Genomic DNA, 12,612 nt, shown 5'->3' on the forward strand with positions numbered 1-12,612 from the left:
GTGACCTCCCTCCACACTGAGCGTGACCATTTCCCAGCAGGCCCTGGGCCTGGTCCACATCATGGTGTTGCCAGCCCTGAGCACACAGCACACCTCTGCAAGAGCTGGTCACGGTTCCAGCCTCTGACTTTCTGTGCAGCTTAGATACATGCCTGCCCCGCTCTGGCCTCAGTTTCCCCATCTCCGGAGATTCTCCTCTGACTGCTGAAAGCCCCATCTGTCTCCGCCAAGGGAAATCACCCAGGACCTTCCCTCCACACCCAGTTGGTGGGAGAGAGACTGGGAGCTGCCGGCGATGCCAGCCCAGGGCCTGGGATCTGCAGCTGGACTTGGACTGCCCGGGAGGAATGTCTGAGCCACCTTTCTGAAGGAGGAAGATGTTGGCTGCTCTGCCTTAGTGGCTGCAGGGCAGGAATAGTCCTGAATCCTGTATTCCAACTTCCCCTGTTCCTGCCCAGGCCCAAGGAGCAGGGTCATTGAGTGACAACACCCCATTGATGATAATAACTGCTATGAAGTATTAACGCCATCACCTTCCTTCCTAGGGCCACACGTCCCTACGCCACGGATCAGAGCAGTGATGGTTAAAACGACAGCCTGGTGCCTGGCTGGTGTGGCTCAGTGGTTGAGCATCGACCTATGAACCAGGAGGTCACAGTTTGATTCCCAGTCAGGGCACATGCCCAGGTTGTGGGCCTGATCCCCAGTAGGGGGCGTGCAGGAGGCAGCCGATCCATGATTCTCTCTCATCATCAATGTGTCTATCTCTTTCTCCCTCTCCCTTCCTCTCTGAAATCAATAACAATATATTTTTAAAATAAAAATAGGAGAAACCAAGATGGCGGCATAGGTAAGCACCTAAACTGCGGCCTCGCACAACAATTTCAAAACTACAAGTAAAAGACAGAACGGACACCATCCAGAACCACAGGAAAGCTGGTTGAGTGAAAATTCTACAACTAGAAGGAAAGAGAAAAGCTCACAGAGAATTGGAGGTACGGCAAAGGGTCTTTGTGCGCGCAGAGAGGAAGGGTGGCTGAGAGCCTGGCTGACTTTCTCTGGCGGAAGGGAGAAGGAAGCCCCCGACCGCACTGAACCCCAGTTCTGACTGCACTGAACCCCAGTTCTGGGCGAGCCCCTGGGGACCCACGCTCTTACGGGGGGAGTCTGGACTCTCGGGCGGAGACTCAGGAGCTGGGGAAGGCAGAGGTCTGAAGGCGTGCGTGCCAGTGTGCACAAAGGCTGCGGAGGTGCCACAGGCTTTCCCTAGTGGAAGGGAGTCAGAGGCTCCTGACTGCACTGAGCCCCAGTTCTGACTGCATTGAACCCCAGTTCCAGGCGAGCCCCTGGGGACCCATGCTCTTGTGGGGGGAATCTGGACTCTCGGGCGGAGACTCGGGAGCCGGGGAAGTCAGAGGACTGAAGGTGCGCGCAAGGGCAAGGCTGACGGGAAGCCAAGACTGTCTGCTCCGCCCTGAGACTCCACCCCATCTAAGCTGAGCACAGAGGCTATTGCAATTTGGCAAGTCTAATCCTATAAGGCTGTCTCCAGCACCAAACTTCTCCCAGCATAGACACAGCTGATCCTTACAGCCAACTGGCCCGGAGGTCAATTCCTCCCAGTGATACCAACAACTATCAAGACTTAATTACAACAAGGCTGTACACACAGTCCACAAAGGGGTGCACCAAGAGTGTCCACCTCAGGTTAACTGGGGAGGCCGACCCACTGGGCCTTATAGGAAACCTAGCTCACAAATCTACCTTACAAACTCAGGGAAGCAGTGAAAATGCGGCGTCAAAGAAACAGATCACAAACGAAAGAAATGGAGGAAAATAAACAACTGGATATAGAATTCAAAACCACAGTTATAAGGCTTTTCAAGAATATCCTAGAAAAGGCCGATAAATATAACAAGACCCTCGAAGATATGAAAAAGGACCAACTAGAAATTAAACATACACTGACTGAAATAAAAAATATTATACAGAGACCCAAAAACAGACTAGAGGAACACAAGAATCAAGTCAAAGAATTGAAATACAAAGAAGCAAAAAACACTCAACCGAAAAAGCAAAAAGAAAAGAAAAAAATCCAAAAAGTTGAAGATAGTGTAAGAAGCCTCTGGGACAACTTCAAGCGTACCAACATCAGAATTATGGGGGTGCCAGAAGAAGAGAGCGAGCAAGATACTGAAAACCTATTTGAAGAAATAATGACCGAAAACTTGCCCCACCTGGTGAAAGAAATAGACTTACAAGTCCAGGAAGCGCACAGAACCCCAAACAAAAGGAATCCAAAGAGGACCACACCAAGACACATCATAATTAAAATGCCAAGAGCAAAAGACAAAGAGAGAATATTAAAAGCAGCAAGAGAAAAACAGTTAATTACCTACAAGGGAGCACCCATACGACTGTCAGCTGATTTCTCAACAGAAACTATGCAGGCCAGACGGGAGTGGCAAGAAATTTTCAATGTGATGAATAGCAAGAACCTACAACCAAGATTACTCTACCCAGCAAAGCTATCATTCAGAATTGAAGGGCAGATAAAGAGCTTCACAGATAAGAAAAAGCTAATGGAGTTCATCACCACCAAACCAGTATTATATGAAATGCTGAAAGGTATTCTTAAAGAAGAGGAAGAAGAAAAAAGTAAAGAGAAAAATTATGAACAACAAATACATATCTGTCAACAAGTGAACCTAAAAATCAAGTGAATTAAAAATCTGAGGAACAGAATAATCTGGTGAATATAATAGAATCAGGGGCATAGAAAGGGAGTGGAATGATAATTCTCAGGGGGAAAGGGGTATGGGGGGTTCAGGAAGAGTCTGGACAAAAATCATACACCTATGGATGAGGACAGTGGGGGGGGAGGTAAGGGCAGAAGGTGGGGTGGGAACCGGGTGGAGGGGAGCTATGGGGTGAAAAAGGAGAAACAATTGTAATAATCTGAATAAAGATTTATTAAAATAAATAAATAAATAAATAAATAAATAAATAAATAAATAAATATAAAAATAAATGAATAGAGGAGGGTCCCACTGCCTGATCTCCAAGGACAGCAGAGGAGGGATGGAGGCTGAGTCAATCCCCAATGGCCCATGAGTTCATCGTCACGCCTATGCATACAGCCTCCAGGGAACCCCGAAAGAGGAGAATGTGAGGAGTCTCCACATCGGGAACCAGAATGCCTCCACTTGCCTCTGTGCCCGGCCCCAAACTCCAGGGAACAGAAGCCCCTCTTGGTTGCAGACCCCACCTTCTGTATCTCTTCAGCTCGGTGTTGATTTGTGCCCTTTCATAGCCTCTGTAACAAACTGGTAACCCTAGAAAAAAAAAATTGGGTAACAGGGACTGCGGTGTTCCTTTGAACACCCTGAGGTTCAAAGGGGGAAACCGCCAGAGACTTCCTGATGGCGGTGAGGGGAGGAGGACGGACAGACATATAAGGTTAGAAAATCCAAGCCTTGCGCTCAAAGGCACAGAAAGGGAAACGAAATCCTTCCCCCTCCCCCGCCAGAAATAACCTCTGATAAGAGCTTTTTGTGACTCATTGGGAAAGGGCTGGGGCTCAGAAAACAAACGTAAAAGGAAGCAGCAGGTATACGAAAGGCAAGTTTCCATTTCGTTTAACCCTGTCGTCTGCTAGGAGCTGTTTCTGCAGGTGGTGTTCGTCCTGTTTCCCTGGGCAATGGGCTGGGCTCCACGCTCCTCGGCCAGAAAGGCGTTCCAGGGCGCAGCAGCCTGTCCTCCTGAAGTTAGGCAGCGACCTCACCCTGAGCCTGCCCAGCCTCAGTCCCGCCCCCTGGCAAACAGCCCCGCGCCCTGGCCCCTGGCTGTGGCCACCGCGGCCACCTGTCAGCAGAACCATGAGCGTCGGAGCTGGAGCCGGGCCGAGGCACGCGGCAAGGGCGTCCAGAGCACGAGTGCCTTTTTCTAATCCAGGCGTCCTCAAACTACGGCCCGCGGGCCACATGCGGCCCGCCGAGGACATGTATCCGGCCCGCCGGGTGCCGCTGCCTGTCCTGCTTAGCAGCCGACGCGTCCCGGGCCCGCAGTGCACATAGGAATTTGTTCATAGTTTTTTTTTTAAACTATAGTCCGGCCCTCCAACGGTCTGAGGGACAGTGAATTGGCCCCCTGTTTAAAAAGTTTGAGGACCCATCTCTTGTGCAGGATCAGTGTCACACGTGCTCCTGATAAGAAATGCCAGCACTGCCCTGACTGGTTTGGCTCAGTGGATAGAGTGTCTGTCTGTGGACTGGGAGGTCCCAGGTTCGATTCCGGTCAGGGCATGTACCTTGGTTGCTGGCACATCCCCAGTAGGAGGTGTGCAGGAGGCAGCTGGTCGATGTTTCTAACTCTATTCTTATCCCTTCCTCTCTGTAAAAAATCAATACTTTTTTTTAAAAAAATAAGAAATGCCAGGACCTCGGAAAGCGGGGACTCCTTTCTCATTCCCTCTCCCCGGGTGATGGCATGGAGTTCCTTCTGCAAAGAGGAACCCTTTCCTTTTCAGATGCCAGACCCCCAAAGTACTGCATCAGGCGCGCTCCCGTTTATGGGAAGCTTCGTAAACCGAGACACTTGCTCTGTGTACCTGCTGGAACCTCTGGGGAACGAAGGAGAGGAGGTGTCTACGATGCTCTCTCTCTCTCTTTTTGTTTTTGAATCCTCACCCAGGATATTTTCTCCATTGATTTCTAGAGAGAGTGGAAGGAAGGGAGAGGGGGTGGGGGGAGTGGGGTGGGGAGAGAGAAACATGGACTGAGAGGGACACGTGGATTTGTTGCCTCCCGAAAGCGGCCCTACCAGGGCTGAGGAACCTGCAACCGAGGTCCAAGGCCTGTCCTTCGCTGAGGTTCCCAGGACTAAAAACATAGCCGTGTTTTCAGGCTGTGGACCCACCCAGCAGCCACAAAAGGGACGGCAGCCAACAGCCGCGAAGTCAGAAAGCGTGCGAACCCAGGGTTCAGAGGGAAACGGAGCTATTTGAGGACGACAGAATTTCCGGAGGAAATATTGAAATTCTGGTTCTGTGCTGGTGGGAAAGGCCTGCGGTCGTTGGCTCCAGCCCCTGCCAGAATCGGAGCGCCCCTCTTCCTCCTCAGAAGCCCCATTGTGATGGGCCTGGACATCGGACAGAGCCTGCAATGCTGGCTTCCTGCATTTCTGGGACCAGATCAGACCCTGGGAGGCTGGGTCCTCAGGACACACACCGAGAAAACAACGGATGGCTGAAGGGGAAATGGACTGTTTGTTCCTTGGTACTGCCCTCTCCCCAAGACGCCCGTCTTCCCTGGAGAAATCCATGGCCCATCTTAACCCTGAGGCTCCTCTATACCAACAGCTCTCACACCCGTGTCCGCTCAGTCCCACTCCCAGGCCACGCTCATGCTGTGCCCCCTCCATGGAATGCCCCCCTCCCTCTCCACCCCTGCAGAGGGGCCCGTCCTTCTTTGCCCACCTTTCCCAGCAAGCCCTCTCCTCTTTGACATCCTTGGAGCTCTCTCCTGATGGGACTGCACATTTAATTGGGTAGGCTCTGCTCTCTTGCTCCTTACAGGGGAGCCACTGGGGCCCACACTGTCCAATCAAAATATATCACAAGCCAGACACAGAAGGATGGGGGCGGGGCGCTGGAGGGGGAGATGAGGTTGAAAAGGTGAGCGAGGCTGGCTCGAACGGGGCAGTCAGATCGACTGCGCTTGTGGGAAGGGCGCTGTAGATACGCTTTCTGCAAAGTCAGTTTAGCAGGTGACAACCTCCCCCACAATACTCACCAGGTGCAATAAATGGTGCATTGCTTTATTTTTCTGAGCTTTTAGAAAGCGTGTATTCTGTCCCGGGCACTCTGAATGTTCAGCATGTATGAACTCTGTAACTTTACAACAACTTTCAGAGGCAGATACTACTCCTAAACCCATTTTACAGACAAGGAAACTGAGGAACAGAGAGGCTAAGAAACTCCGCGATGGTCACAGAGCTGGCAAATGGCAGAAGCAGGATTCGAACTCAGGTGGCTCCAGAATCCACACGCTTACATGCTGCCTCAAGTTAAAATCGGCTGGTGCCCCTTGCTTATCAGAGGGGTAAGCTATACAGTCTCTCCCACTCCTGGGGTTCTCTTTCTGGGGTGACCAAAAGTTTAGGGGGCAGGGTAAGCAATCCAGAGAACTTGGATGTGAGCTCCTGGGCTCAGTCCATTCTGGTCACCACTGTCCATGTGATCCATTCAAGATCGGGGAATTGGGCTGCCCACCTCTCTTCATGCAAAATGTGGGCCTTGGGGTCTTTGGCTCTGGTTCCAGAGGGACTGACAGTTCCCATGCCACCCCAGCAGAGATCCACGCCGGCTTTACCCACTGCACCCCTCAGTGGAATAAGATGCCCAAACCAGAGCCCCCGCAGGGATTCGCTGCTGGCACCCGAGGGCTTCTGTCCCCACCCATGGCCAAGGACACCCATGGCCATGCTGCTTAGACTGGCTTGCAGGGGACAGCCCATCTTTTCGTCTTTCAGTCTCTGATAATAAAAACAGGACTAAAAATAGCATCTCAAAGTCAAGGCTACCACCTGAGCTGGCAAGCCCTCATGGCTTTTTTTTTTTTTTTTTAGGAGAAAATGTAAAGCAATATCATCCAGTTGATTTGGAGTTACCACTGAGAAGCAAAAAACAAAGTCCTTGTCAGGAGTGGGATTCGCACCCACGCCTCCGGGGGAGACCCAGAGTAGTTCTCAGGAAAGGGTACTGAGCCAGAAAAATCAGGCTCCACGGCTCAGCTGTGCCACTGTGGTGAGGTACCTGGCCTCTCTGAGCCGCATTTTCCTCATCTATAAAATGAGGCCAATGATAACCTGCGTCATGGTGCTATTAAGAATATTAAGTGAGCCCTGGCCGGTGTGGTTCAGTGGATAGAGCGTCGGCCTGTGGACTGAAGGGTCCCAGGTTCAATTCCGGTCAAGGGCATGTACCTTGGTTGTGGGCACATCCCCAGAAAAGGGTGTGCAGGAGGCAGCTGATTGATGTTTCTCTCTCATCGATGATTCTAACTCTCTATCCCTCTCCCTTCCTCTCTGTAAAAAATCAATAAAAAATATTTTTTAAAAATTAAAAAAAAAAGAATATTAAGGGAAATGGTGGCTGTGAAGGAGGTACTCACTAAAACCCAGCTCGATGTCTGCTGCCCTTCTCCCAGGCAGAGGTGGAGATGTGTGCCAACATCCCCGGGATGCCAGGACTCCTCCCTTCAGGCCCCTTGGTTGGCTGAGCACCAGATCCCACTCCGGGGCCTGACTTCATCTGTACGTCTTGGAACTAAGCCGCGGAACAGCCAGGCTGGGACTTCCCCTGATGCTGGTAGACTTTCCAGACTGACTTCAGGGGACTTTCCTAAACTGGACAAATGCCCAGAGCAGGGAATGGGGTCCTGACACCGGGACAGGAGTCATTCGCACGCAGAGGTAATGAAAGGTGCAGGCCCCTAGAGAGTCAGATCGCCGGGACTGGTGCCCCAGCCAAGACAACCACTACCTTTTTTTTTTTTGGCTTTTTTTCAAAGTCTCTTACAAATATCCTCACACATCCTCTTTCTTGCACTTACCAGCACCTGAATTTATTTATTCACTTATTTCTTATCTTTCTGCCTTCACTCCACGCTGGGCTGTATCTTGAGGGCAGAAATTGTTTTGTACACAGCAACTAAATGACTGCCTGGCACATAGCAAGTGCGCAGGAAATGCTGACGCCTTTTGCAGTATGGAGGGCAATTTATATTTTAGGGGAGGGCACAAAGGGGTTAGGAAAAGAAGGGGCCGAAGGTGGGGCCCCGGATCCCCCAGAGCTGGGAGTGGGAGGGGGGGAGACATGAGTCACGAAATAACGTAATGCAGGCAGGAGGAGGCGAGCAGGGATTAATCCACAGATGTTGTCAGAGCCCACCTTATGCCAATCACGGTTTGGGCACTGGGGACACGGTCAGAAATAGGGTGGGTGCGGCTGTGCGGCTGCAGGACTCGATCTAACCCGGAGCCTAAGCGAGTTAAACGCATATAAATGTGAAGTTGCAGTTTTGAAGAACGTTCGGAAAGAGAATGAGGTACAGGTGCCAGGAGACCTCGCGACATCCGGGCTTCGCCTGTTTCGGGAGCCAGCAATCAGATCTATTAGCCAGTAGAAAACGCACAAGGAAATGTTGTGCAGAAAATCAAGGGTGCTTGCAGATATGCAAGATTCAAAACTGATGTGAATAGTACATGCATGCATGCAGAATGAATGCATGTCGGAAGCACAAATGCATGCATGGCAGAGTAGTCCTGGGCCTCTGGGATTTTCAGATTCTTTTTCAACGGGTTGTGTGCGCCCTCTGTCGCCGCCTAGGCGCCCTGCTCCGGACCTCTCCGAGCGCACCCATTTCATACACGTGCGCATGCGTAGACTAGAGATCTTCCGGAAAGGTTTTCTGGTGAGTCTGAAGCTACGCAGTCAGGATGGCCGAGCGGTCTAAGGCGCTGCGTTCAGGTCGCAGTCTCCCCTGGAGGCGTGGGTTCGAATCCCACTCCTGACAAGGTCTTCTTTTTAGCTTTTCAGCGGTAACTCCAAATCAACTGATATTTCACACCTTTGGATACTCTTTTGATCTTCTTACAAAACGGATGTTTTCTTCTTAACAGGCGTTTTCTTCCTAATGATATTTACTAAACTTCAGACTGTAAAACGAAATCCCCCTCTGTGTACTGTGAAACATTCTTGGCGTAGTTCAATGTACACACTTTCTTTATGAATTTGGGAGGAGAAAAAAAGCAGCTCATGTCAGGAGTGGGATTCGAACCCACGCCTCCAGGGGAGACTGCGACCTGAACGCAGCGCCTTAGACCGCTCGGCCATCCTGACTTGCTTGGAGGGCTCGCTGTGGTTAGGATATAGTTTCTACCGCAGTGTGACGCGGTTTGAGAATCAGCTAGTTGTGGTCGTTCAGCTTAAAGTTCATCTACACGGTCCCTGCCGTTATTCTCAAACTAGTTCAGTCTTTTTACTATTTTGTACGTTTTTAAGTGGAAACAACACTGTAGCCTGAGCAAAAACGGAAAGTTTCCTTTGCCATCAGTAAAAAATAACGATAAAAATAAATACAACGAAAACGAAACTATATCATTAAATTCTAGCCACTTGCCGAGGCTCTGAAGAGGAAGTTTTTATATTGTTTTTTAACGACTCATGTTATTGATGGAATGGGTCGAGATATTGTTGGGTAAGTAGTTAAAGAGGAAGGTTTCCTTAAAGAATGAGCTTGCTGGAAAGGAGACGGGGTGCCTGTGTACATGGTGACACCCCCATCACTGGAGGCATTCGACAAGGCTGGACAGTCACTTCGTGTAATTTTTCTTTCTAATTAAAAAACTGTCAGAAAAAAAAAAGGAAAAAACTTTGGGAAAGGCAAAAAGATTCCTGGACGTTCTTTCGATGGAATATTAGGTGTTGTCTATAGCTGTGCTAATATAGTGGCCACTATCTGTGTGTCTACCGAGCACTTGAAATGTGGCTGGTCAGAACTGGGACCAGCACAAGTGTAAGATACACCTGGGGTTTTGAAGACCGTAGTACAAAAAAAAGGGAAAGATCTCATTAAATTTTTATATTGATCACGTGTTTAAATGACAGCATTTTGAATATATTTGAGTTGAGTAAAATGTATTATTTAAAACTATTTAAAATTCAGGTCATAAACATGCAAACAAACATTGGTAAGATGCGACTGATTCCACCCTGTGGTAGAAGCCAGTTCTGCATCTCTTAGCAAATTCCCTTCAGCATTGACCCACTCTCCAGAACACATTAAAAGTCTCGCTTTCGTCATAAAAAAAAAAAAAATTCCCTTCAGCATTCTTGATTGTGAGATATGTAGTATAGTATATAGGGTGGGGCAAAAGTAGGCTTACAGTTGTTCATGTGAAAAATAATACGAGAAATAATAATACAAGAATAAACTGGGTGTTTCATGTACTTACAACTGTAAACCTACTTTTGCTTCACTCTGTATACATATATTCTTCTTTGAACCAGTTTTCTTTTTAATTGATTGATTAATTAGAGAAAGAGAGAGAGAGAGAGACATTAATTTGTTGTCTCTTGACCAGGGGTCAAACCCACAACCTTGGTGCATCTGGAAGATTCTCTAACCAATTGAGCTACCCAGCCAGGGCTGTAAGAGCTTCTTTGCCCCTAAATCCCTAGGGTCTAGGACACAAAATGTGGCGAAGGAGCTAAAGGAGTGCAGGTTGACTAATGAATGAATGCAAACAACAGGATAGGGGTGAGCCAGGGGCAGGAAGTCCCGGTGCAGACCTCCTGGTGCAGCTGGCACCTGGGCAGAATGAGGAGGATTCACCCAAACCCTGGTTTGGCCACATCTCTCAGGAATTTGAGCCATGGATCACTGAACAAATAGTTAATCCTAATGCCCTTTCTTCGAAGCTCCCATTCGGAACAACCTTTGCCTCTATTCCAAGAGGCAGAAGGGTCCAGGCAGAGAAAATAACCAAACCCCAAGTCTGACCTTGGCCTCATTCTGAGCCAATCAATAACTGGCCCAGAGGTGACTGGCAGGGCCCTGCAAGCACCTGCCCCTTCCGTCCAAGTCTTGGCTGCATCTCAACATGGAGACATCGCAAAGGCCATCAGCCAACGTCCTCAGCATCCTGGTACCCACCCTTTGCTCCTGCATCACCCACCTGGAATGATGCCCCTTCTCAAATTGCTCTTTTCAAGGCTCTGTTCAAATGGCACCTCTACCCTGAGCTTCATATTTTCTCCTGTCCCAGGGAGTTCAGGCGTGGTGGCAGTGCGGAGAATGGGTGCTGGCCTGCAATCAATAGAGCCCACCAAAGCTGGTGGCTCTGTGTTCATGCACGCCCACTTCCCACCCCACGGAGGTGCACAGTGACGAGAAGAGCCACCTGGCCCCTGGTCACACACACTCACTGTGCAACTTGAGCTAAATTCTGTCCTTCTCTGAGATGGACAGATGTCCCAACAGCGACAGGAAGGAGTTTGACCAGATCACTGTTTCCTAAACTTCAGGCACTTATTACCTTGTTTTTTCATATCTACATACCACTTGTGCACTTAAAATGTTTTTTAATTGAAAGACTTAAAACATTTTTTTTCTTTGTGATAAAATACATATAACATAAAATTTACCTCTTTCAAGTGTACGGTTCTGTGGCATTTGCATTGTTGTGCAACCATCGCTACATCCCATCTCCAGGACTTTTTCATCTTCCCAAATTGAAACTTCGTCCCCGTGAAACACTAAGCTTCCCATTCAGGGCAAGTTTGACTACTCTTTTTTTTTTTTTTTTTTTTTAATATATTTTATTGATTTCAGAGAGGAAGGGAGAGGGAGAGAGAGATAGAAACATCAACGATGAGAGAATCATTGATTGGCTGCTTCCTGCATGCCCCCTACTGGGGATTGAGCCCAAAACCCAGGCATGTGCCCTTGGCTGGCTTCAAACCTGGGACCCTTCAGTCCGCAGGCCGACGTTCTATCCATTGAGCCAAATCAGCTAGGGCAAGTTTGATTACTCTTGATACCTCATGTAAGTGGAGTCATACAGTATTTGTAATTTTGTGACTGGCATATGTCACTTTGGATGTCTTTAAAGTTCATGTTGTATGTGGCATGTGTCAGAATGTCATTCCTTCTTCAGGTTGAATAATATTCCACTGTGGAATACATATATCCCATGTGTTGTTTGTATACTGATCCATTGGACACCTGGGTTGCTACTGTCTTTGGGCGACCGTGAATAATGTTATGAGCATAGGTGTACAAATATATCTTCGAGGCCCTGCTTTCTATTCTTTTGGATATATACCCAGAGGTGGGATATAGACTGTAATTCTATTTTAATTTTTATAACTGTCCTCTAGTGGTCTGTTGTTGTTGTTGTTGTTGTTTTTTAATAATAAAACCCACTCGGTTGCTGAGGGTTTAAACCCCAGGTGATCTGGCCCCTGGCTGCCTCTGGAACCTCAGCTCTTCCTAATTAATTCCCTCAACTCATAACCTTCTGTCCTTCTTCAAATTTCTCTTGGCTCAGGGCCTTTGCACATTTCTCTGTCCGAAATGCTCTTTTCCTGCCCGATTCTCATCCGTCCTTTGGGCCTCTGCTTAAATATGGAGCCATTCTCTGACCCAGCTATCTGAATGACACCCCAACCCCAATTACTCTTCTTTTCTCAAGGTACCCTGCTCTTTCCCTGGAGCGAGGTTAGCACAGCTGGTAATCACGTATCTATTGATCTGTGGGTTCGCGTATCTAGACCGTCTCTCCCATCAGACTCCCTGAGGGTGGGGTGTGGTCGGAGGGCTCCCAGCTCCGCTCCCAGTGCCTGGTACACCCAAGGTGCACAGTAAACATTTGCTCAGGGCCTCTCCAGCATGCCCCACCCGCCCGAGGTGGGGCAGGCCCAGCGCCCAATCAGGGCTTGGTCAGAGTAAGGAGCCTTTGCAGAAGTGAGAACTGAGACTAGACGTGTGCTTCAGGTGATCATGGCAATGGCCCGCTCAGACCCTGGGGCGGGGGAACAGCCCTGAG

The sequence above is a fragment of the Plecotus auritus genome (genome assembly GCF_963455305.1).
Source record: "Plecotus auritus genome assembly, chromosome: 10".
Taxonomy (NCBI): domain Eukaryota; kingdom Metazoa; phylum Chordata; class Mammalia; order Chiroptera; family Vespertilionidae; genus Plecotus; species Plecotus auritus.